Source organism: Protopterus annectens, chromosome 7.part0, assembly GCF_019279795.1.
Source record: "Protopterus annectens isolate FY-2018-M chromosome 7.part0, PAN1.0, whole genome shotgun sequence".
Taxonomy (NCBI): Eukaryota; Metazoa; Chordata; order Ceratodontiformes; family Protopteridae; genus Protopterus; species Protopterus annectens.
The window spans coordinates 876,145,927-876,172,079 of NC_056739.1; the positions used below are offsets into that span (position 1 = coordinate 876,145,927).

General features: G+C 38.8%; 1 protein-coding gene across 2 annotated transcripts in view; it reads left to right on the forward strand.

Annotated features, from left to right (window-relative positions):
• The window catches only part of ARIH1 (ariadne RBR E3 ubiquitin protein ligase 1), a 2,944,219-nt gene that overhangs the window by 8,521 nt on the left and 2,909,545 nt on the right, over window positions 1-26,153 (forward strand). The window lies entirely within an intron of this gene.

Here is a 26,153-nt window from a genome sequence, read left to right on the forward strand (position 1 = left end):
TTAACAAAATTCAGCAAAGCAAGGGTTGTGCTGTGCTGATAATGGAGTCTGTGTTGGATTGAAGACAAGCTGCTTATGTATTATTTTAGACATTGCACATCTCTCTTAGCAAAAAATATTTAAAAATGGCAGTTAAGTTGTAGCTTGAAAGATCTGTATTGATTCTACCCTTAAGTGTAATAATTTATTTTTCCCATCACGAGGGGACTTTTATTTACATAATTGATCAATTTATCAGAATTGAGACTGGCTATGCAGTAGCTTCAGCTACTGTTTTTAACATATGTTCCTCAGGTTGATTGTCAGGGGCAGTTGTAGCTCTTAGAGAAGTGGGGGAGCCAACTCAAGCCACTGATAGGTGAGTTCTAATCTTCCCATTTGATTAGATCACCACTCTGCAGCTGAGCTAGAAGGCAGCAGTTCCTTAACTGCATGCTTGTAGAAATAAGTTTCCAGGGATGATTCTGAAATCTCAGTTCTGTGATCAGCTAAAGACAGTTTCATAGAAATTCCATATATCTTAAAATGTCTTAGGCTGATATGGTAACTTTTTTTTTAAATTTCTCCAGGTTTTTGGGGTTTCTAATACCGTAGGTACTAGGCTATCGGCCCAAGGGCCTAAGTAAACCTAGCCAACAAAGTTCCCTGGCTTACGCCAACCCATGAAAGTTAATTTCCTGTGCCCCTGTCGAGCAGAGCCACATAAGTGATCCCCGGGGTGTATTTCCCATTTCCCATCCACTCATCAATATTTTTCTTGAAGAGTGTTAATGAGGAACTTTACTTGACATGGATGGGTAGCTTGTTCCAGAGTATGGGAAGTCTCTGGGACAGGAATCTGTCCCTCCAGCAAGTCCTATTTATTGTGGTGACAAGGTTTAGGTCCCGGAGGGGTTGAGATTTCTTTATATGTAGCATGTCCAAGAGCTCCGGGTTTGACATTTTATATGTTAGGCAGAGGTCACCTCGGAGTAGGCGATATGCTACAGAGTAAAGCTGGAGTTTTTTGAGATGATCAGTGTAGGGTATCTGTTTGAGGCCAGTAATTCTCTTTGTGAGGTACTTCTGTGGCCTTTCCAGTTGCTGCCAATGTCTTGAGGTACATTCCAAAAGGGCCGTTGTACTCTGTAATGGGTCTAATGAGTGTCAAGTAGAGGGGAACAATGGCCTTTTTTTCCTGGATGAGAACCCTTTTGTGATGAGGTGTGCCATGTAAAAGGATTTCTTGACTACTGTGGCAATGTGATTATCAAAGGAGAGACTGCTGTCCACCTGGGTCCCAAGGTCTCTTATCACACTTTCGGTGTTAAGAAGACTGCCGCTTATGTGTTAGTTCATGGGTACAGAGTTTTTACCAAAAGGGATAACGGTGCACTTTTTGGCATTGAGCTTGAGGCCATGGCTCTGACAACAGGCATCTGTCTCAGTGAGGCCCTTCTGTAGGATATCAACATCATTTGGGGACTCTGCTGTAGCTCCTAGTTTGCATTCATCTGCAAACTTCGTTAGCCAGAGGCCTTTTGTGTTAGCCTGTACTTCAGAGAAGTAGATACAAAACAGGAGAGGTCCCAGGACTGAACCCTGTGGTACTCCTGACTTCAAACCAGTGACAAGTGATTTGGAGTCTGCAACTTTTACAGTGTGGGTTCTGTCAGTGAGCCAGTTGGCAACCCATTTTGTGACATGGGGAGTTATACCTAGTTTAGTGAGTTTAGCTATAATTCCAGAATGGGGGGTGGTGTCGAAAGCCTTGGCGATGTCAAGATAGGCTGTGTGAACCACCTTACCCTAGTCTACGGCTTTGGTGATAAGACCCGTTGCTCCTACTACTATTATTGAATTTGTCTGGGTGTCTTTTTTTTGCTGCTGTTTCTACCTGCAAATCCTGATTATTTCATGACTTTGGGTCTCTGTGTATGCAAGACACTGTAGTCACAGGGTGTGGCGAGATCAGTGCTACATTTGTTGTTGTCTTTTCATGGACCACTATATCTGTTTTTCTAGCATCAATCTTTTGAACTGTTGGTAATGGGTGATCCCATGGGATGCAGACCTCATTTTCTATGATTCTTTGTGGCTCATGTTTGCAGTGTTTTCAGTCACCTCAATACCATAATGTTTGCACAATCCCCAGTGAATTAGTCTTCCCACATTATTATGCCTTTCAGTATACAGCCTTTCTGCTAATAGTATGTCACAACCAGCAATGAGGTGTGCAACTCTTTCCAGTTCTGTTTCACAAAACCTACATTTGTCTTGTTTCTCCCACATGTTCAATGGACTTTGTAAAACCAATGTGCAAGTAGCCTGGTATCTTGGGCCACCAATATTAACCTTTCATCTCTTGGTTTGGAGCTGCCTCTGCTTAATCATTCCTGCGTTCGAGCCTGATCAACATGAAGTTCTTCCAGAAGTTTTCTGCACTTGCAGCTATATTAATGCATTTTCCACATTTCTTGCCTTTTCGTATGGTCCTTCACCTTGTGTTCTTTTTTTTTTTTTTTTGGCACATTCAGTTGCTGCCTGATTTTATCTTCTTCTTGTGGTTTGATTTCCATTCCTGTTTGATGCCAATATGCTTCTGCTAGATTAAGCAGGGAATTCATTTTAGGTTTATTCTCCTCATGTTTCAGAACTTTCACTACGTTTTGGTCTTGTGAGGTCAGCAGATATGTGTGCTGTCCCACAATTGCAGATCTATACATGTATCAATTTCAAGGAGGTCCATACCTATTTCGGAATAGGGAATATATAGTCTTTGTATGCACTGATTTTATACATCATTTGGTGAGCATGAAACATCTTTCTTGTTTTCCTGTCTAATCTATCCAACACACTTTGGGGCCAGTCACTCCAAAACTGTAAGTTAGGACAGGAAGAACAAATTGGTTTATAGCTTGAATTTTGTTCCTAGATTTCAGTGCTGTTTTCAGGATTAATTTAAGTCTTGTAAAGTATTCCTTACTGAGTTTTATTCTCATTTGTTCGTGTTTTGCTGTTGATCCTTTATCAGTTCCCAAATATTTATACATTCCCTCTTGCTCAAGTTCTTTTATGTCGCATTATTGTCCCAAACTGTTGTTTTTTCTTGGTGCTGCGGTTTTCCTGCTTTAAAGATTGCTTTTACACATTTATCAAGAACAAATGACATTCTTATTTCATCTGAAAATGTTTTGGCAACTTGCAGTTGTGCTTTCAGTCCTCCATCCGATGAGCTATACAGATGTTCTTCGTCTTCCCTTGCTGCAGTCCTGACAATTGAGTCTTTTTTGCCGCATGGTCCGATGCAGAAGCAATTTTGCGAGTGCAGGTTGGCGTTCTGAGATTTTCAGTTTCAGACCGAATACAGAGTTGGCTAACTCCGTTAAGAACATTTTGGTTTTTCTTGCCTCAGTATTTAACCGGATGTCAGAAAAAGTGAATAACTGTATTTCTTGTGGGAAGCAGATATAGGGATTATCATACATTGTGTATACCTTGTTTAGGGCCTGAGCACGACGTTGTTGGTTGCTTGTGCTAGATTTAACAAGCGCACTATTAAGAGGAGGCTTGATTGTGCTAGGTTAGTGTTTGGGAAGCGCTTCATCTAAGGCGCAAGGACAAAACAGTGAAGTCTAGGGGTGAGGAACCGCAGTCCCGGACGCCGGTCCTTTAGAAGGCTCAGGGAGCCAGAGGTTTTGCCAGGAGTCTCTATGGAGTCTCAGGCAGATACTTTACTGTTACAGGATGTGCCCTCTCAGGAGGTAGGCCAGGCTGAGGGCTTCTCAGGTAGCTGTTCTTCCCTCTCTTCCCAGGGTAGTTAGGGCCTCTCCTTCTGTTGCCAAAGCTTCTTTTAGAGGAAGGCCAAGTTCAGCTTCTGTAGGGGCTTCTCCTAGCATTTCGGGCTCTGTGCCTAAGAAACATATGCTTAAAATGGCAGAAGATTTGATTACTCTGATTAGAGGTTCTATGCCCCACCTGATAAGAGGCCTAGGGTGGAACAGGAGTTTGATAGTTTTGAACAGTGTTCACAGGCTTCAGAGTCTTCTGTGGAAGACTTGCAAGAGTTTCCTACTTATTCTGATTCTGATGTGGATGATTCCACTCCTTCAGCTTCTCCTCCTGAGGATTTTTCATTTTCAGAGACTCTTCACTCCATGAGGGAGCACTTTAAATGGGAAGGCCAAGATTACTCTGACTCCAGAAAAGGCTTAGGGAATTCTTGTTTTGCCCCAGCATAGGCCCTTAGCTATTCCTCCTGTGTTGAATGTGGTGGAGGATGTTTTGCAGAGGCTTCTCTGAACCCTGATTCCTTGCCTCCTGCTCCTGTTAAGCCTGATAGGTATTATAGGGTGCGCTCATAAGTATTTGTTTAAGAGTCCGGATCCAGAAACTGTTTCTCAGGGGCCTAAAGGTGTTAAAGCTTCTGTGGTTAAAAATCCTGTACCCTCTGATAAAGAGGCAAGGGCTTTGGATAGGTGGGGTAAGAAAGTATATACTTCTTCCACTCTAGCCATGAGGTTGAATTGTCAATTTCATATGCTGAAATATCAGAATTATCTCCTTTCACAATTGAAATCTAAGGTGGATGCTGAAGGTATTGAGTGTAAAGAATTGCTGGATTTGGTTCATGTGTCTGAACAAGTGGGTAAGCATTCTTTGCAGTGTGGTTTTGATGCTGTTCAGGCCTCCTCGAGGGTGGCTGCTACTAGTTCTGTTCTTCGCAGACATGCATGGTTGAAGGATCAGAATTTAGCTGAGCATGTTAAGACCAGGATTTTGGATGCTCCTTTACAGTCTGATGTGTTGTTTGGACCGCCTGTGGAAGCAGTTTTAAAGAAAATGGAGGACAAAGCTAAGTCTATGCAGACTGTTAAAGATTTTGCAGGTGCAGCCTCCAAGTTTAGTAGAAATTGGCCTGCTAAGGGGTGGACATATCCTGCTTATGGTTCCCAGTCTAGGGGTAGGTCTAGGCGTGGTAGGGGCAGGGCTCAAGGTTCTTTAGGCCTAGATCAGACAGTTCACCTGCTCAGACTTCTGGTGAGGGCAGGGGTCAGTCCTTTCGTAAGCAGAACCAATGACCTGCCTTTTCAGCTGCCAGTGGACTCTCGTCTGGCAGCTCCTTTGGGAGGAAGATTGTCTCTTTTCAAAGAAAATTGGGATTTAATCACTCAAGACAGATGGGTGCTGGATATCATTCATCACGGTACAGATTTTATTTCCACACAATGCCCCTTTCAAAGGCATGCCAGATGTTCCTCCTCCACAAAGAAAAGAGGCTCACAAGCAAGTTTCTCAGTTACTCCAGATAGGGGCTATTCAGCCAGTCCCTGTGTCAGTAAGGATTTTATTCTCGCCTGTTCCTAGTACCAAAGAAGGGGAACACGTGGAGACCAATTTTGGATTTATCTATCCTCAACACTTATCTGGACATTCCCAAGTTCAAGATGTTGACGTTACAGCAACTGTTACCTCTGCTGGGCAAGGATCACTGGATGGTAACTTTGGATCTCAAGGAAGCTTACCTTCATGTGCCCATAAGGCTAAGTTGCAGAAAGTATAACTGGAGATTTTCATTATCAGTTCTCTGCATTGCCCTTTGGCTTATCTAGAGTATTCACAAAGGTTCTGGCTCCTGTGATAGCTTACTTCAGGCTTCAAGGCATTCAAATTTATCCTTACTTGGGCGACTGCCTGATTCTGGCTCAAGAAAAGGAACACCTTCTACAGCATCTGGAATATGTCATAGCAGTGCTAAGATGCCTAGGGTATTCTGTGAGCGAAATAAAGTCCAGTCTAGTACCCTCTCAAGACATGTGCTTTCTGGGTGTGAGACTGAATACAGCAGCCCAGATGGCCTTTTTAACCCCGGACAAACAAAAGAGTCTGTCACTTTACTTCCATCAACTATCTCATCAGTCCGTGCTGACTGCAAGGACAGTCCTTCAAGCATTAGGGTTCATGGCATCTTGTATTCTGGTGCTTCCCAATGCCAAACTGCATATGAGGAAGCTGCAATGGTATCTCAAAATGTATGGACACAGCACTGCCAAGATTTGGACACTGTCATTCAAATAATACCTTGCCTTCAAAAGGAATTCTTGTGGTGGGCTCAGGAATGTCACCTAAACAAGGGACTCTCTGTGACCCGGCCAGAGGCGAGTCAGATTTTAACGACAGATGCCTCGGACACTGCTTGGGGAGCTCATCTAAATGGAAAGTGGATACAAGACAAGTGGCCTGCCAGACTACAGCATCTACATATCAACATGAAGGAGATGTTAGCAGTCCAGTTTGCATTGATGGCGTTCAAGGAGTTACTTCTTCCAGGGCAGGTGTTGATTCTGACAGACAACACAACTGTCATGTGGTACATCAACAAGCAAGGGGAACACATTCTTATCCTCTATGCAGGCAAGCAATGATTTTATGGGAGACTGCGTTAAGCCTGCAACTGACTCTTCAGGCAAGGTTTCTGCCAGGAGCACAGAACTCCCTAGCAGATGTATTAAGCAGACAAATCATGGATCAGTGGAAACTGGATCTTCATGTATTTCAGAAATTGACAGTGTCATGGGGAACTCCAGACATAGATCTGTTCGCTTCTCCACTAAACCACCAGCTGCCAAAGTATTGCACAAAGGGGTTTCATCACACAGCTTGGAAAGTGGATGCTCTGTCTTTCAGTTGGAAAAACCTTCATGTCTATGCCTTTCCACCTCTACCTCTTCTTCCAAAGGTATTACTAAAGGTCAGACAGGACAGGCCAAGGATGATTTTGATAGCTCCAGATTGGCCTCGGCAACACTGGTACCCACTTCTAAGGAGTCTTGTAAAGAAGCCTCCATGGCCTTTACCTCTGATTCCTCATCTGTTATCTCAGAAGGACGGTCATCTGCTCAATGTCAAGCTTCAATCTCTTCATCTCACAGCTTGGCATATTCTGTGTTGAAGCATGGTAGGTCTCAGCTTCCTCAACAAGTTTTAAATGTGATTATGGAAGCTAGAAGGCCTAGTACTAGGAGAGAAAAATGGAAGAGATTTTTATTTTGGAGTACAGCAAAGAATTTGGAGATTTCAGAGCCTAATTTGAGTGTGGCTCTTCAATATCTTACTGAATTATTGGACAAAGGTTTGTCTTTCTCTTCCATAAAGATTCATGCTGCAGCAATTTCAGCTCACTATGATTGTGACCCACCTTTGTTTTCGCATCCTTTGTTCAAGCAGTTTCTTAGAGGGGCAAAGAATATAAGACCCCACGTAGAGCTCCTACTCCTGCTTGGGATCTCAATTTTGTGTTGGAAAAACTTACTCTACAACCTTTTGAGCCTGCAGCTACTGCTGAATTGAAATATTTGTCATGGAAGACTGCTTTTCTGTTGGCTATTACTTCAGAAGGGTGTCTGAGTTGCAGGCGCTTATGGCAGTAGAGCCCTTGTTGATTTTCCATAAGGACAGGGTATCATTACGTACTAATCCTTCCTTTATGTCTAAGGTGGTTTCTAGTGTGGCTTTAAACCAAACTATTCATTTGCGCAGATCCTCAAAATAAAGGGGAAAAGATTTTGCACACTTTAGATGTACACAGGCAATTGCGTTATTATTTGAGCAGGACTAAAGATTTTAGGCAGTCTCAGCAGTTACTTGTTTCTTTTGCTTTAAGTTCACAGGGCAAGCCTGTGTCAAAACAAACTATTTCTAGGTGGATTGGCTTTTGCATTGCATTTTGTTATTCCCATCATGGCAAAGAGGTTCCAGCTGGGATTAGGCCTCATTCCACTAGGGCTACTGCCACTTCAACAGCATTTCTAAGGGGTGGCAACTAAGGATATTCTGGAAGCAGCTACTTGGAGTTCAGTGCATACTTTCTCTAGGCATTATCACCTGCCTATATACTCTAAGACTAGAGCTGGTTTTGCCACAGCTGTTTTACAAGGCATGTTGTCAGCTCCTGCTACTTTATAATTTGCCAGCCTCCCTTACCTCTGCTTTGGGATTCTACCCAATTGTCAGGACTGCAGCAAGGGAAGGCGAAGAACATAGTACAGTTTTGTACCTACCATAAATGTAGATGTTGAGGATTCCCTTGCTACTGCAGTCCTCCCTCCTTCCCTCTGTGTTTCAGGGTGGTTGTGTAGGTGAGTTTACATGCTTATATTTTTGTATATATTACTGTATATATTGTACATGTTTTTGGTGCAGGTTGTTTTGGGACTTGTCTTTTGGGTCTTCTGACATCTGGGGCAAGAAAAGACTGAGGAAATGACGTCGGTCATGCGCATTAGTAGCCATGACCGGCCAGCCTTATACTCTGGTATTCGGGCCGACTGGGACGCGGACTATACCCAATTGTCAGGACTGCAGCAAGGGAATCCTCGAACATCTACATTTATGGTAGGTACAAAACTGTACTTTTTAAGTCATTTACAAAAAGATAAGTCTTTTACATGTGGTTGTTTTCTAAGAGCCAAATTACAGCCATGACTTAAGCTGTTAAGTAAACAGCTTAATGGGTTAAGGGCAAGACACTAGCAGTGACAGTCACCCTGGAATATCCCCCATTGCATTTTTATCCCTGGAATAATAATTTGTCCTTTTTATCATGGCTTACTTGCAAAGTGGTCTGCCATGGTTTCATGATCACTCTAATGTAGTCTATCAGTGTAGGTTGTATCTTGTACATTTCTAAGCACTCTTTTTTTTATCCATGAATGTGGAATACTATCAAATGCTTTTTTGTAGTCATTCCATGCCATACTTCTAATTTTCTCCTTTTTACAGTTCTCCATTATGATTTTATTTAACAATAAATGATCTTTTGTTCCATATGACTCTCTTATTGCCTTTTGTTCTGTTGCCTTGAGTTTTTCTTCTGAATGACTGTAAACTCTGTTGGCATTAATTCCAGTATATAGTTTATATGTCGTCAGAAGGCAATTTAATTTTTAGGGTAGCTTGCAGGTTCACACTTAAGTAGGAGCATCATTTTTCCTGTTAGCCAGGTTGGTGTCTCTCTGGGATGGGCATGTAAATAGTTCTTACTCATGGCAAAATCTTCATGCGAAGATGTTAATACTTTTAACCAGAAATTAGGTACTACATCTGGGCCTGGGGTTTTCCAATTAGAGGCTTTTCTTAACTTTGTTTCAATCTCTCTGCCTGTTACTTCATCTTATTTCACATCCTGTACGTTTAAACTTCTTATTCTTTCTTTTACTTCTATCCATTTAGCATCTTTACGTTCCACAGGGTCTTCATAAATGCTTCTCCAAAATGTATCTCTCTTTTTTTTTTTTTTTTTTTTTTTTATTTTTTTATTATTTTTTTTTTTTTTGTGGTCTTTCAATTCCTTTTACCTTGTTTCCCAATTCCCTTTAAAACTTTTATCTATGTATCGTCTAGGTTTTTCCCACCTGTGCTGAGATTTTTAGTTTATTTGCGATAGTGCATTATACAGTGGATATAAAAAGTGTACACATCCCTGTTAAAATGCCAGGTTATTGTGATATAAAAAATTAGACCACAATAAATCATTTCAAAATTTTTCCCACCTTTTAATGTGACCTTTAACCTACACAATTCAATTGAAAAATCTGTTCGGGGAAAAATATAAAAAATGTACAATAAGCTGGTTGCGTAAGTATGCACACCCCTAAACTCATACTTTGTTGAAGCACCTTCCTTAAGTTATTTGCTGCCTGTTTCTGTCCCATTTGGTATAGACTAGACAAGTTTCTATCACTTTAATATTGGTTTCATATAATTTTTTTCCAATAATCTTGGAGTGATTTTTGTTTTGGGGCACTAACAGACTAGGAGAAACAGGCAGGTTGGATCATAAACATCTTCCCTCCAGCAGTGTGGGGAGTTTGTAAGACTTTTATCCTTCAAAGATGTATTTTCTTCATATTTTTGGTATACAGTTTAAGAAAGAGCAAAATAAGCCGGCAAACTGTGATGCAGAAACCAATATAGATAGTTTATTGCATGTCAGCAAAAGAAATAAACAGGTTTCGGCTAAATTTGTTACATAGCCTTCCTCGGTGTTCATATTTTGCTGTTTTTTACATTGTGGTTCAAGCTGTGCATTTGCCTTACTTGCAGGAGCAGTCTTTTATTGATATAGTTTAAGTAATTTTACTTTTGATTGGTAATTGTGAATCTTGTATTATTGTGGAACTTTTCCTACCGGATCCTCTACTGAAAAAATGATATGTCTAGATGGACTGTCCCGCTTAACAAGTGCAGTAAAAAATTTTTTTTTCTCTGACGGTGCAAGACGAATGTCTGTTTCTTCCGACATAATGCATTCATCTTGTTTTTCAGTGTTTAGATCATGTTCCATTTGGGTGCGTAACTACGTATTTTGGACCCGTAATGAAAATTGTAAACTTAAAAACAATTGGATCTGTCCAGATCTTGGACCTTTTCTGACATTTCTTGGGCGTTTAATACTCAGCAAAGATTAATGTAATAAGTATGCCTAAATTAAATGATGTGGTGCCTTTCATTTATTCATTTTTTGTGAATTTTGAGAGGTAATTAGCACACCTCAGAAAAATTGATTGTGCTGAACCAAATCTACATTTAGTAATGGTAGAGTTGGAATTTCATGACATGCTAGTTCTGGTTTTGATTTCTATATGTGTTGCAGTGTAGGGCAGAGTTGCACAGGGAGCAGCATTGACACTTCATAGCAGGTGGTTTTCCTGTTTTGATTTTTAGCTGCGCTGCCTTTTGTGCAGACTCTGCATGTCTTCCTTGTGTTTTTTTTTTTTCTGTTTTCTACCACTTCTCAATGATGATGTAGCAGACTGGCAAATGTTGATTTTTCCCTTAATGAGTGTTTGATATGGAAGAAATGCTTGGCCATCTACTCCCATTTCTCCCTCCTTGCGTAGTAAACTGGGAATGGAGGTGGGTGTTCATGGGGTTGATGTAGAAGTCTGCATTTCATAAGTGTGGACAGGTAAGTGCTACACTGAGCATCTTTACACAGTTTGCTGTTTTGAGCTACCATGTTAAGCAAGTACACGAGGTTTTAAGCTTTTTTCTTGTATTTAGATTATTTTTTCAAGGTGGACTCTTGGGTTTTCAGAAGTATTTTATTGATGACTGAATTACAACTTTTCACCTTTTAAATAGCATATCTAACATATAAAACAGATTATCTGAGAAAGGTGTAATCTGGCTGAATGTACTTCACATATATGGCTGTCTAGACATTGATTTCTTTCCGTAGATGATTTTCTTTGGTAGCCAACTTCATTTTCTGTAATTTTTTGGGAGTCACTGCAGTTTGACACATTTCACAGAACTTCAGATCTTTTCACAATTTTTTTTTTTTTTTTTTTTTTTTGCATTAAGCCTGATATGCTGTAGTCAGCATTTCAGCAGTACTCAGTCTGGTATGTATCATGTTTCCACATATTTCTTAAATGTCAATACATTCTTTGCAGTTCTGCAAGTGCTTTCTGTTGTGATTTTTCTGAGAACTTTAAATACCTGGACAACATGTATTTAACATTTCTTGCTCATTTTACAAATGTCTAGTTTGTGCATTTATAAGTGTCCTTATGTTTGTCCCTTTTATAGTCGCACTGTTGCTAACCCTTGCTATTTTGCTGTCTACTTGAGGTGTCCTAGATGATGATTCGACAGATTACATGAGAGTAGGAGTGGTAGTCTTAGTAACTGGGACTGGGAAACAAAGTATGACGTTTATCACCACATCATGTCCTGTTAAGAAGTTGTCTCAAAGGTTCAGTTTTATTGACAAGTGATGTATGAACTTGGGCAAGTATTGTACCATGCCTAACAATTTGGATGGAGGTTTGTCTTTTGCAGCTTGCATTTCTGCTGATGCAACTGTCTCCTGTTCATTTGCTTGAGTCTTACAGTAGTATTTCAAAATGATATACCAGTTTTAATTTTGTTTTATTAATTTTCAAACTTGGATTTCATCAGTTGTATGCTAGGCTGTTGCTTGATAGAATCCAAAAATATGTTTTATGTTTGCAACTCCTTCCAAGCCTTCAGTTATATCAGCTAAAGCACTTTGACAGACTTCTGGAGCAATTAAAATGCCACATGGGGTCTCTGAAGTTTTTGTCTGCCTGTGTGTATTTAAGATGCATAACTTCTAAACTAGTCTCACCTGGCTTGAGTTTCCAAGATGCTTGATCATTATCTAGTACTGATAACAGTTTTGCCAAGGGCATGCATCAGGCATTCACTTTCTGTTTTTGTTGAAAGTAGTTTTCCTTCAAAATCCATTTATTTAGAACTTGTGGCATTGTGCAGATTTTGACTAAGCGCTTCCTAGTGGTTATCGTGGTGTAAACTTTTATTTCTATATGCTTACTCTGTTTAACAGTAACATCTAGCTGTTTGTGTCTGTTGAAGCATCTTTTCTTTCCATTGTTAAGTCACTGGTGCAGTATTTGATACAGTATTTTGTCTTTTAAGGATCCAGTTATTCAAACTGAAATCAAAAACTAATAAAATTGTTTGTTAATAAGTCTTTAAGTATGTTTAATATTGTGCTTCTGTATTTGCACTGATGCCTATTAAAGTAGTTACTTTTCTAAAATTTTTGTCTAGACTTTTCCAAGGTTTTTGCTGTCCAATTCCAACTGTTTTTGTACTGTCGAGTTTGGCAACATGTATTTTTTACAAAAAGTTGTACTGGCTGTTCGTGGAGGTCTGCAGAGATTATCCTTGCATGCACTTTGTATTCCTCACTGATTCAGCTAAGTTTCTACTTGTATTCTGTCAATCACGCTAATGGACACAGTTGCATCTCGGCTAAGTGCTTTGGCTTACTTTAACTCAGATTGTAGTATTACTGTTTTGCAAGAAATGTGTATGCATTTCAAAGCATGGTTCATAATGTATTTGATCCAGTGGTTTCAGTTTATGCCTGGGATAGAGGATAGAAGAAATGTAGTCCAGCATACTCATTTACCTTGCATTTCAGTGGTAATCTTTTGAATATACTTTTAAACATAGCTAAAATCTGCTCTAGTATCCAGCTTTAAGTAACACGTGATTTATATGGTTTCTGTGGCCATATATATTGTCAGACTTAAATGTTTGTTGCACAGTAACAACTCGTTGCCATTCAAAACGTGCATGCTGATTGGACAAGCCCAGTCAGTGTGCATGTTGTAAATTGAGCATATGTCCAGATTTTTACCTCAAAAAATGTTTTGTGGCAAGCCACTGGGGATTGAAGTTATTAAATGACAGACATTTGAGGTTTGGGCTTCATATCCTTCAGAGTGAACCGTCGCCTCACAGCAAGACGTTGTCCCGTTCGATTCTCAGCTAGAGCGTCTTCTGTGTGGAGGCATGCGTGAATGGGCGTGCCTTCGTTGAAGGTTGTGCGTCAGGGCTGGTAACTCGGCACGTAAAAATCCACTACCAAACATTAGCGGACCGGAGTTCCACTGTGGCGACCCCTAACCGGGATAAGCCGAAAGACACAACAACAACATCCTTCAGAGTGAACTAGACGACCAGGAAAAGTAAAAATAAAATTTTATTGAGTGCTTTCGTCAATTTTTAACTGACTTCTTCAGAATAAAATCAAGTTACACACTAAGTCTTATATAACCAGTGCAATAAATCAATTAAAAAAACTGTAAAAAGTACATCTACTTTTAAAGGTACAGGCTCCCTTAATGCATTTTACAAGCAAGTCCTGTAAATTTTGACCATAGGTATTGTATATCTTTATAACTATATTTTCATAACCAAAAACAAAATCAATAACATTCTTGTCATGGTTGTAAAAAACATGGAATATTTAAATGCAGAAGTCTGCTTTTAATTAAAAAAAACTTAAGTGAAACCATATCATTAAGCCCTGGGCTAGTGGTGGCATTGACCCTCAGTTGCCATAATAGTTCTTTATACTCCAGTAAATGGTCAATAGGGCCACCCTTTTAGTCTATGATGATCTGTTCAAGAACTACAAACTTGAAATAGTGACCTGGGTGAAGGTTGATATGTTTGGCTAATGCATTTGTAATGTTACATTTATCTATATCATAAATATGTTGATAAATGCAGGTTCTAAAAGCATTTTTGTTTTTTCCGATATAGAAGCACGTACAAGTCTGACAAATGCTGGCATAAATTACTTTTTTTACTACCACAATTTATATTTCTGAAATCATCTAACCCATCCATAACCTTTGAGTAAAACCCGGTCTCCCTCTAAAATGTGCTTACACTGCGTGCACTGCCCACATTTTAGTCATTTTTCCCAGTCTACCGGTGGTAGTACTAAATGGATTTCTTTCAAGGGTATTCTTGATGCTGATGTCCTTTCTGTAAACCACTACAGGGGCATCACCAACCTTCTGACATATAAACCAAAAAAGTAGGTACGAGCTAGATAGCCAGTCCCAGAAGAAATTTATTCCACAAGTCCACGAACAAACACAAAATTCACAGCAAACCAAATGACATTAACGTAGTGTAAAATTTCTTAACGTTTTCGTCATATCACTTCATCAGATGAATACTATCATCAAAATGACTGTTTAAATAGAAATTTGAAATGCTGACATCCAATGAAAATACAAAAGTAATTAAAACCCAAATTGAATCGTGATGTATTTAAAATACTGAAAATATTCCATGTATATACTACACATATTTTAAAAGAACTGAGAATGTTGTTCCAAACAACTAATTATTCACTTTCAAAACCTGATTTTGTAAATAAATAAACTCAATAAATGGTAAAATTTATGTTGTGTATAAATAAAATATATACAATAAAACACCACCATCTACTGGTAAAAATAAAAACGTTCTTAAACTATAAAGATACTTTTCCAATATTTACCCAAGTTGTGATATGGACTGTATAAAGTAAAAAATGTGAGCCTTAACTATTTAGTGCTAAAACCTTAAAATGTTGTGAATAAGTGTAGTGTTAAAATTTAGAAAATATTATTAAATAATATTTATAAAATCCATAAGTAATATAAATAATTATTTTAAGAGGTATCTTAAAGTGTGTGTGTGCGTGTGTGTATATATATATATATATATATATATATATATATATATATATATATATATTTATTTATTTTTTTTTTTTTGTTTCGTACATTTTATAATTTAGCAGCCCTTAATTTCAAAACGGGCTTTACAGATACCATATCATTGAGACCTGGGGAGTGACTGGCGTCTAAAACCAATTGCCAGTACAATTCCCTGTATTCTAAACGGGTCTCCCAAGGGCCACCCCTCGGGTCTGTAGGGACTACCTCAGTGACAAAGAACTTAAAATTAACTTTCTCACAGCTTAAAGTGTGTTTAAATAAAGCATTCTTGTCATTCATTTTCCTCATATCATAGCCATGTTCATAAATTCTTTATTTTAACTGTCTCTCAGTTTTGCCTACATAAAATGAATCACATGAGGCACATAAGGCTAAATATACCACCCCTGAGGTGTTGCAATTTGCAAACCCGTTTGTGTTTATATAAGAGTGTCAAGATTCAATATATTACAACAGTAACCACAACTACCACATTTATATGTCCCTTTCTTGTTATTGTCATATACATTGTGTGAATACTTGTGTGCGCCAACTTCTAAAATATTTTTCAAGTTGCGTCCTTTTTTGTATATATACTGAACTACCACATTTATATGTCCCTTTCTTGTTATTGTCATATACATTGTGTGAATACTTGTGTGCGCCAACTTCTAAAATATTTTTCAAGTTGCGTCCTTTTTTGTATATATACTGCAAAGGTTTCTCACAAATAATGTCCAAATCTGAGATTTTTGCAAATCTAGACCATTCAGTACTTATTACTTTTTTAATTATATTGGTTTCACCATTATAGGTCATAATAAAAGCAGACGAAAATTTCTGCTCGGTATTCACATATCCTGAATTTACAGTTTCCATATTAATAGTGGGCAATCTTATACCCAAAATGGGGGCAAATCTATTGCTCCTGCCTTCCTTTACTTGTGCATACATTTCTGTTAACATTTCTTTTGGATAACCTCTAATTTTGAACATATCTATAATGATTTCACTTTCTTCTTCAAATTCCTTGTCCAAAGAGGTCATTCTACTTGCTCTAACTAGCTAACCTTTAAAGACCCCTCTCTTTTGGTGTGGTGGGTGGGCGCTATTAAAGTGTAGATAAGAGTTAGGAAAAAGTTGATTTTCTGTGTATTCTGGACTTAAATCCATCTGTTGTTCAAACTAAATTGATGTCTAAATATACCAATTCATTGTTGTTAATTTGATGTGTGAACCTTAAGTCAGTGGTTCCAGTAATGTATTCAAGGAACTCTACAAATTTAGTTCCTTCCTGAGTCATTCCAGAATAAACAAATATCATCCAAAAAGCGTCCATATAAATTCCAACAATTGTAATATTCTGAGGAGAAAACATATTTTTTCTCCCAGTATAACATGACAATATTGGCGTAAGTGGGCGCACAATGTGCCCCCATTGCCACACCCTTTAACTGTTTGAAGTATTCACCTTGAAAAAATATAAAATTATTCTTTAACACAAGGTCCATTAAAACAAGACATGTTCGAAATGTTTTGAAAGGAATAGTATGAATGTCTGCTAGAAATTCTTCAAACCAAACCTATAATATTTTATTTTATTTTACATTTGTTGACCGGGCTAGTCTAGCTGGATGCATGTCCATTTTCAGTAGAGGCCCGGGGAGAAAAGCTCCATGTTGAGTACAACAAGCCATTAACAAATGATAAACAAAATAACATTATAGAATAAAAAACACCAAAATTAAGTACAGTCATGAAAAAGTATACAGAAGAATACAGCAAAATAGAGTCAAGGAAGAAGTATCAATTAGTTGTATACAAAAACAGAGCATAAACATTTTTTTTTTTTAGTATAAGGCATGGCCAGAGCAATAAACCTAGATGAACTATTGATATCTATGTGAAGACTTCAGTAAAAAGTTACATCCTGAGCAGATTTAGAAGAGAAGGCTATTTAAAGCAGGAGGTTGTAGGTGGGAGGAAGCAGCAGTTAGTCAGGGATAGAACAGGAGCATAACCAGTGAGTCATGAGATGAAGCTTAAGCTTCTTTTTGAAAAGAGTATGAGAGCAGAGAGTTGTAAGTTCAGAGGGAAGAGCATTCCAAAGTCTACCAATGGAATTGCAGAAGAGGGAGTCTCCTGCCAAATTGTTGGATCTGCAGGTGTTAATCAGAAGTTTGTTAGAAGAGCGTAGGTTTTTTGGATTTTGGTAGAGGGTAAGGAGGCTTGCAAGAATAGGAGTATTGGAGGATTGGTGTAGGGTTTTGTGGGCAATTGTAAGCTGAGAAAAGTGGAGATGGTGTAGAAACTCTAACCAATCAAGTTGTTTAAGATTTAGACAGTGATGAGTTCGAAAAGGAGAGGCAGCAGCAAATCTGGCAATATTATTATAGGATACAGTCAGCTTGTTAATGCTGGCTTTAGAAAGGTTTGTATAAATGGGTGAGGCATAGAGTAATGTAGAGATGAGATGTGTTCTGGCTATAGCGGTCCTGGCTGTTGAGTAAGAAAGGGTTTGATTCTATAGAGGGATCCAAGTTTCTTGTTGTTTGTTTTTATTGTACTGTTAATATGTGTGTCAAAGTTGAGGTTGTTGTCTATAGTTATTCCTAGGAGTTTGGTTGTGAGGTCTGGAGAGATAATGGTGCCATCTTTAGATGCAAGTGTAAAATGGATGGGGGTGGACTTACGGGTTTGGGAGAAGAGTAGAAGTTTAGTTTTCTTTGGATTTAGGAGGCGGCAACGTTTTGTAAACCATTGTTCAACAGTATTAAATGCATTCTGGGTGATGTTCTGCAGGTCGATTTGAGAAGTAGCTGAGCAGATAATAGTGGAGTCATCTGCATACTGAATGCAGGCAGTATGTGGAATTGCTGACTGAAGATCATTAATATAGATAGAAAATAGGAGAGGGCCTAATATGGAGCCCTGTGGGACACCCACGGAGATAGGCAAGAGATTAGAAAGGTTATTGTGCCAAAGTACTGCTTGTTTTCTGTGATCGAGGTAAGATTTGAACCAGTTGATGGCTAATGGATCTAGCGAAAGTGATTTCATAATATGCAAGAGCAGCTGATGATGAACCATGTCAAAGGCTTTGGATAAATCAACGAAAATTGCAGAGGAAATAAGGCCATTGTTACGTTTGTTGTTGATAGACTCTGTAAATGATAGCAGGGCAGTGGTGGTACTGTGGTAGGGTCTAAAACCGTGTTGACAGTTTGCCAGTAGTTTATTTTGGAGAAGGTGGTGTAACCACAGACATTGCCAACATACTGGCAGACAGGTTCAGTGCAAACTTCACCCCCCTCTCCCCCCCTAAAGGAGAGATAACTATCCCAGCCGAGTGTAGCCTCCCGGACATCTCAAATGCGCAGGTGAAAGCTGCTCTCTCTAAAGCTAAAAACACAGCATCAATGGGACCGGACGGTGTCCCCGGCTGTGTGCTACACGAGCTAAATGAGGAATTAAACCCGCACATAAGGCAGCTGTTTAATCTCAGCCTTACCACAGGATACGTGCCCAAGGAGTGGCGACGGCAACTGTGGTCCCACTCCACAAAGGTGGCCTCACGGACCCTGGTAATTACCGCCCATAAGCTTAACAAGTCTAGTCTGCAAAGCTATGGAGAGGATCATAATGGAGCTCATAAACAAAGATATAGGGGACTTGCAGACATTGGACCCGACCCAGTTTGGCTTTGTCAAGGGAAGATCATGCCTTTTGAACTTGGTCGACTTCTTGAAATAGTCACCAAGGCCATTGATGAGGAAAGGCAGTCCATACAGCCTACCTTGACCTTGCAAAGGCTTTCGACACAATACCCCACTCGGGTATTGTAGAAAAACTTACCAGCTTAAATGTAAACCCATATGTCACAAGATGGGTTGCAAACTGGCTTAAGGACAGAACCCACAGGGTTAGAGTTGCTGGCGCTGTGTCAGACTCCAAGCCAGTCACAAGTGGTGTCCCACAGGGCTCGGTCCTTGGCCCCCTATTGTTTGGCATCTACTTCTCAGAAGTACAGGCCAACATGGGAGGACTTTGGCTGACAAAGTTTGCAGGCGACTGCAAACTGGGCCATAGTGGAAAGTGCATCGGACACGGATATCCTTCAGAAGGGACTCACGGAAACAGATAGCTGGTGCCAGAGCCATGGCCTGAAGTTAAACGCCAAAAATGTATAGTCATACCCTTCGGGAAAAACAAGGTAACCCCAAGCTACCATATAGGTGGCAATCCACTAAGCACAGAAGAGGTTATCAGGGACCTGGGGACCCAGGTTGACAGTGGCCTTTCTTTTGACACTCACATTGCTAAAGTGGTTAGAAAGACCTTCTACATTGCCCACCTGATCATGAAGGGATTCACATCCAGATCTAGTGAGGTCATTGTTCCCCTGTACTCTTCACTTATCAGACCAATGATCGAGTACAATGCCCCATTCGGGATGTATCTCACCCGACATCTGCAGCAATTGGAGAGACCCCAAAAGTTCCTCACCAAAAGGATAAAGGACTCCAAAATCTGTCATATGCTGCCAGATTGAAGAAACTCCAGCTCTATTCAGTCGCATACCGTCTGCTCAGAGGTGACATGTGCCTGACATACAAGGCCATGTCCAACCCGGAATTAATGGACATGCTCCACCTCAAAAATCCAAATCCACCAAAACCACTAGAGCAAGCGACTTAAACCTTAGCACGGATATAAATAGGACGTGCTGGAGGGATAGATTTATCACTCAGAGACTCCCTATGCTGTGGAATAAAATCCCGGTCCATGTGAGGCAGAGCACCTCGCTGACTCTGTTCAAGAGAAATCTAGACCTGTGGATGGGAGATCGTAGGTTTACCCTGGGAATCATCTCTGGGTCACTGCTGGACAGAGGCACAACAAACTAATGGGCACAGTATTTTTTCATATAAGGGGTGGCGTAAGCCACAATAATTTGGGCTAGGCTTATAAATGCCTTAGGGCAGATAGCCTAGTATAAACCTATGAACCTATGAACCTAAGAAGTTGCTTCTGTATACATTTTTCCATAATTTTTGCCAGAGGGGATAGTAAGGACGAAAGTTGGAGTATTCACTAGTATTATCAGGAATACAAGTGAATAAATCTATCACATCAAGAGTAATGAAACTTTTGGTGTTAATCAATGTACTGTCGATATATCTTAAGAGATCCCACGAGTCTTTTAAAATAGTCTTGTTTTCCAAAATAACAGGTTTAAGTTAAGAGTCTATATATTTGGCCAAAGGTGCAGTTACTGAACCTTCAGCCAAAACTATTGGTCTCAGTGGAGGATCACCTGGATCTTTGTGCACCTTTGGAATACCAAAGATTGAAGGGACTTTTGGTTTTTCAACAGTCAAAAAAATTATATGTACTTAGATCAATCAATCCTTCAAAAAGTAAATAATCTAAACGCACCTGTATTTTCTTGTCAGCTATGTGTATTTCATTTAATGAAACCCTAACGTAGGTTTCTTCATCATTCAAAATGTCCAACATTTTACCCTCATATGTAATATAATCCATGAAAACAGCACCACCACCTTTATCCGGTTTCATTATTCTAATGTTCTTATCTCTACAACATTGTAAAATTTCCCTTTCTTCTGTTGTAAGATTAGGGTTTACTCTACTATGTTTTAAATGCTCCCTCAGTTCTTTCTCCACTAAAATTTCAAAGTTTTTTAACTGGGGGTGTAAAGGTGGATTGAAAGTGCTCTTTCTGGTCAAAGGGTTTTTTACATGTCTTTTCTCTTGGGCTGAAAAAAATATCTCTAGGTTTTTTTGTCGAATGAACAACTTAAGGTCAACTAGTAAATTGAAAATGTTAGTCTTAACCTTTGGTATAAAAGTGAAACCTTTTGAGAATAAAGCAGTGTCCCTTACTAATCTCAATACTGGTATAGTTAAAAATATTAAATCCTTGATAAGTACGAATATTACCATTCCTTGAAATTTCATTAGTAGAATTTACCTCCAATAATCTTTTTTCATTGTTGTTGTCGAGCCCCATATTTTCTGTCTGTGGGGACCATAATTGTACTTGTAGTTCACTGGTTCCTTTCTCTTTAATCTCTCTGAACGCCTTGGAGAAAGGTGGTCCAAAGGGGCCTGTCTATCTAAATTTTCATAATTGTCTTCGCCCTCCCATCTATCCATGTGGTTGTCATTAAAAGACGCATTCAGGGAATTACTGTTTCCTTTGTATTCCCTAGGCCTTGGATAATGTGTCTGTTTACTGTATTCATTGACATCTCTATCTATCTTTTTTAACTTTCTCTCTTGTATCTTTTTACATCTTAACTCAATGTTGGCTAACATATTAATGTATTTATTTTTTTCTGTTTCAGCCAAAAATAACACCTCATTCACTATTTTGTTGTTCAAAGTTTCAACCTGATGAAAAACAACCTCCATTTCATGCTCATTATTCCGTATAATGGTTCTCATAATGTTCATACCACATCTATCAAACGCTTTCAATAAATCTTTGTGAAATTCAGATCCTTCTTTAACATTTTTCGGGTATTTACACATCCGTAAACCTTTTGGAACTATATTCAAACTTAAACAGTGTTTTAAATAAGCATTGTCCATTTCACAGTTCTTATATTTATACAATAATATATCCAGTTTGTTTAACATCATGGCATAAGAATCATTATCGCCATGTGTAGTGTTTTGTATTTTCGTAGAAAAGTCTATTTTAAAGTCTAAAATGTTTTTGAAAAGTCTTTTTGTACCTGCTGGAGTTGAATTATTGAGTTGTCCTTCTCCTTCAGCAATTCCATTGTGCATGATAACGTTCGTTGGTTCACCTGCATTCGCATCGGAACCAACACAAGTAAGTGCAGGAAACCCATCCAATCTACCACGTCGAATCTGGCAACTCTTTGTTGCCCTATTGTCCTTTCTAGAGTCTTTGTTGTCAGTATGTGTTCCTTCGTTCGAAGCTGAACACTTTAAAAGTTCCTGGTTTCCAGGTAAACCGGAACCACTAGCGAGTACTATTAGCGATTGGCTGAGAGGAGTAAGGAGGTTGACCAGCTGAGATACTTGTCCAGTGAGCTTTCGCAGCTCACCCATAGTGGTTTTCTCAAAGATGTTGGCCTCGTTGGAAACACCAGAACCGGCCATCGGGTCCATGACCAAAAAGTCACCACGAAACAAACAAATTGGTCACAAGTACCCAAAAGTACACTCATAAACCAAAAAAGTAGGTACGAGCCAGATAGCCAATCCCAGAAGAAATTTATTCCACAAGTCCACGAACAAACACAAAATTCACAGCAAACCAAGTGACATTAACGTAGTGTAAAATATCTTAACGTTTTCGTCATATCACTTCATCAGATGAATACTATCATCAAAATGACTGTTTAAATAGAAATTTGAAATGCTGACATCCATGAAAATACAAAAGTAATTAAAACCCAAATTGAATCGTGATGTATTTAAAATACTGTGTTAAATACTGAAAATATACCATGTATATACACATATTTTAAAAGAACTGAGAATGTTGTTCCAAACAACTAATTATTCACTTTCAAGACCTGATTTTGTAAATAAATAAACTCAATAAATGGTAAAATTTATGTTGCGTATAAATAAAATATATACAATAAAACAACACCATCTACTGGTAAAAATAAAAACGTTCTTAAACTATAAAAATACTTTTCCAATATTTACCCAAGTTGTGATATGGACTGTATAAATTAAAAAATGTGAGTCTTCACTATTTAGTGCTAAAACCTTAAAATGTTGTGAAGAAGTATAGTGTTAAAATTTAGAAAATATTATTAAATAATATTTATAAAATCCATAAGTAATGTAAATAATTATTTAAAAGGTATCTTAAAATGTTTTAAAAAATGTGTGTGTGTGTGTGTGTACGTATGTATATATAATATATATATATATATATATATATATATATATATATATATATATATATATATAATGTGTGTGTGTATGTGTGTGTGTATATATATATATATATATATATATATATATATATATATATATATATATATATGTATATGTGTGTATATATATATATATATATATATATATATATATATATATATATATATATATATATATACATTTTATAATTTAGCAGCCCTTAATTTCAAAACGGGCTTTACAGATACCATATCATTGAGACCTGGGGAGTGACTGGCGTCTAAAACCATATTCTAAACGGGTCTCCCAAGGGCCACCCCTATGGTCTGTAGGGACTACCTCAATGACAAAGAACTTAAAATTAACTTTCTCACAGCTTAAAGTGTGTTTTAAATAAAGCATTCTTGTCATTCATTTTCCTCATATCATAGCCGTGTTCATAAATTCTTTGTTTTAACCGTCTCTCAGTTTTGCCTACATAAAATGAATCGCATGAGGCACATAAGGCTAAATATACCACCCCTGAGGTGTTGCAATTTGCAAACCCGTTTGTGTTAATATACATATTTCTACTTTTTATATAAAGGCCACCCCTTTCGTCTATGATGATCTGTTCAAGAACTACAAACTTGAAATAGTGACCTGGGTGAAGGTTGATATGTTTGGCTAATGCATTTGTAATGTTACATTTATCTGTATCATAAATATGTTGATAAATGCGGGTTCTAAAAGCATTTTTGTTTTTTCCGATATAGAAGTACATGCAAGTCTGACAAATGCTGGCATAAATGACGTTTTTTACTACCACAATTATATTTCTGAAATAATCTAACCCATCCATAACCTTTGAGTAAAACACGGTCTCCCTCTAAAATGTGCTTACACTGCGTGCACTGCCCACATTTTAGTCATTTTTCCCAGTCTACCGGTGGTAGTACTAAATGGATTTCTTTCAAGGGTATTCTTGATGGTGATGTCCTTTCTGTAAACCACTATGGGGGCATCACCAACCTTCTGACCTATGCTTTCATCACTGTCGAGGATGAACCAGTTTTTGAAAACAATGTCCCGAATCAGTGGGAACTGGAGTGTATGTGAGGATGAGCCCATTGTGAAAACGATCCGTATGGTTGTTATCCGTATGGTTGTTACTGTTCTCCAACGGTGCACACAATCTGGTAATATCATTTCCTAATGAGGGATAGAAATGTTCCTCTAATCTCTTTAGTAACTTCTTCCAACAAAGGTGTAACAAATTCTTTCGGATATCCTTTTCTTAAAAGCATACCCAAAACATCCCTTTCCTTTTGGAAATCTTCCATCCTGCTAACCATGCGGGCAAGTTTCACCCCCTGGCCTTTGACCAAGGATCGTTTTTGATGCACAGGGTGCCCACTCTCAAAATGGAGAAGGGAGTTTGAGTGTGTAGGTTTGCGATAGATGGTGGAGAAGAATACGCTATTGATGTAGTCTTTGCTAATTCTGATGTCTAAATAACTAATGGAGTCAGAATTCGTTTCCATGGAGAATTTGAGGAGTGTAGTGCTCTAATTGAGGAACAGTAAGAATTCATGCAACTGGTCACGGTCTCCTTCCCAGTAAATAAGGATGTCATCCAGGTAACGACCGTAAAACTTACAATGGGACATCCCTGAAAATGAAAAAACCTGTCTCCGTTCCCACTGAGTCAGAACAATGTTGGCAAAAACTGGTGCACACGCTGCCCCCATAGCTTCCCGTGTGGTTTGTTTAAGTAAATGACCTCCGAAAGTCAAAAAAACTGTTCTCCAACACAAGTTCCATTAATGCCCTTAATGTAAGTATTTTGGTGTGTGAAAACTTGGTCTGTTGACATAGGAAGTCATAAAACATTTCAATGCCTTCTTTGTGGGGAATGACACTAAATAAGTCCTTGACATCAATTGTAGTGAAAATTATGTCATCACTGAAGAGCGGAGGGGGCATCAGGGAGATACATGAAGACCTGACTTTGGTTATCCATAAGCTAACCGAGCTTATAGGTGCATTTAATACTCAAATTTCAGGATTGAGCCACAAAATCAACAACTTTGTGAATGATTTCAGCCAAACCAAAACAGAACCTGTTTTTACTTCACATGACTCCCTTATCAGTATTGCACCAGGGCAAGGTAGCCCTATTCGACAAACAGGAACTAGTAGTAGAGCAACTTATTCTGTTATACCACCAGGCACTTCCCTTTGTTTAGAGGCAGCATACAGAAGAGTGCAGACACAAAGTAATGGATCTGTACAGTGTAACGCAACAAATGCTTTGAATCTAACTGACTGGATTAACAAGGACAGCATTGGTTTTTCCAGCAACACTAACCACCCCACTATACAAGATACTTTTGATCTTAAACTTAAAAACACCAGTGGGAGTGGGGAGCCTTGAGCAGCCTACCTGTCATTGGAGGAAGTGACCTCAGCACAAGAAGCTGTAGTAATTGGTTGTTGGGGACCATTCCTAGCTCTTTTGTAGTTCACTGTTTAAAATCCGCCTCTGGGCGTTTTTTTCTGGCTATACTGCTCAGACAAGCTCCACGTGGGTTTATAGAGTGGTCCTAGCAGCAAGGAACTCAAAAAAGTGACTACCTTCTGGATTTAAGTATCTTTGCTTTTTTTTTCACTGGAAATAGCTTCTGTAGCTTACTTTGAACTAGCCCGAACTGTTTAACTGATTGCTGCATTTATTTTAAAATCTGCACTTAGTTACATTTAGTCGAATTTGATCGAAAGTTTGCTTGTTTGTTTGTTTAATTTAACTGTGGAGGCTGCCCACTAAAGTGTGCTAGCCTGTGTAACTAATTTATCACTGTCTCTGTATTTTCTGTGTGTTTCTACCAAAAAAACAAAAAAATAATCCTTGTTTTCCCGCCTTCCTCGACTAGTTTAGACCAGTTTACAGGCATTGCTGTATTCTGGGCTGTGGTGTAGTTCCTGTGTTGTCCATTACCTTACTTGGATAGAAGGAAGTTTCTTTGCTCACCAGTGGGAGTGGGGAGCCTTGAGCAGCCTACCTGTCCTTGGGTGAAGTGACCTCAGCACAAGAAGCTGTAGTAATTGGTTGTTTGGGACCATTCCTAGTTCTTTTGTAGTTCACTGTTTAAAATCCGCGTTTGCACGGCTTTGCGCGGTCATGCGCATAGCGCAGCGCCG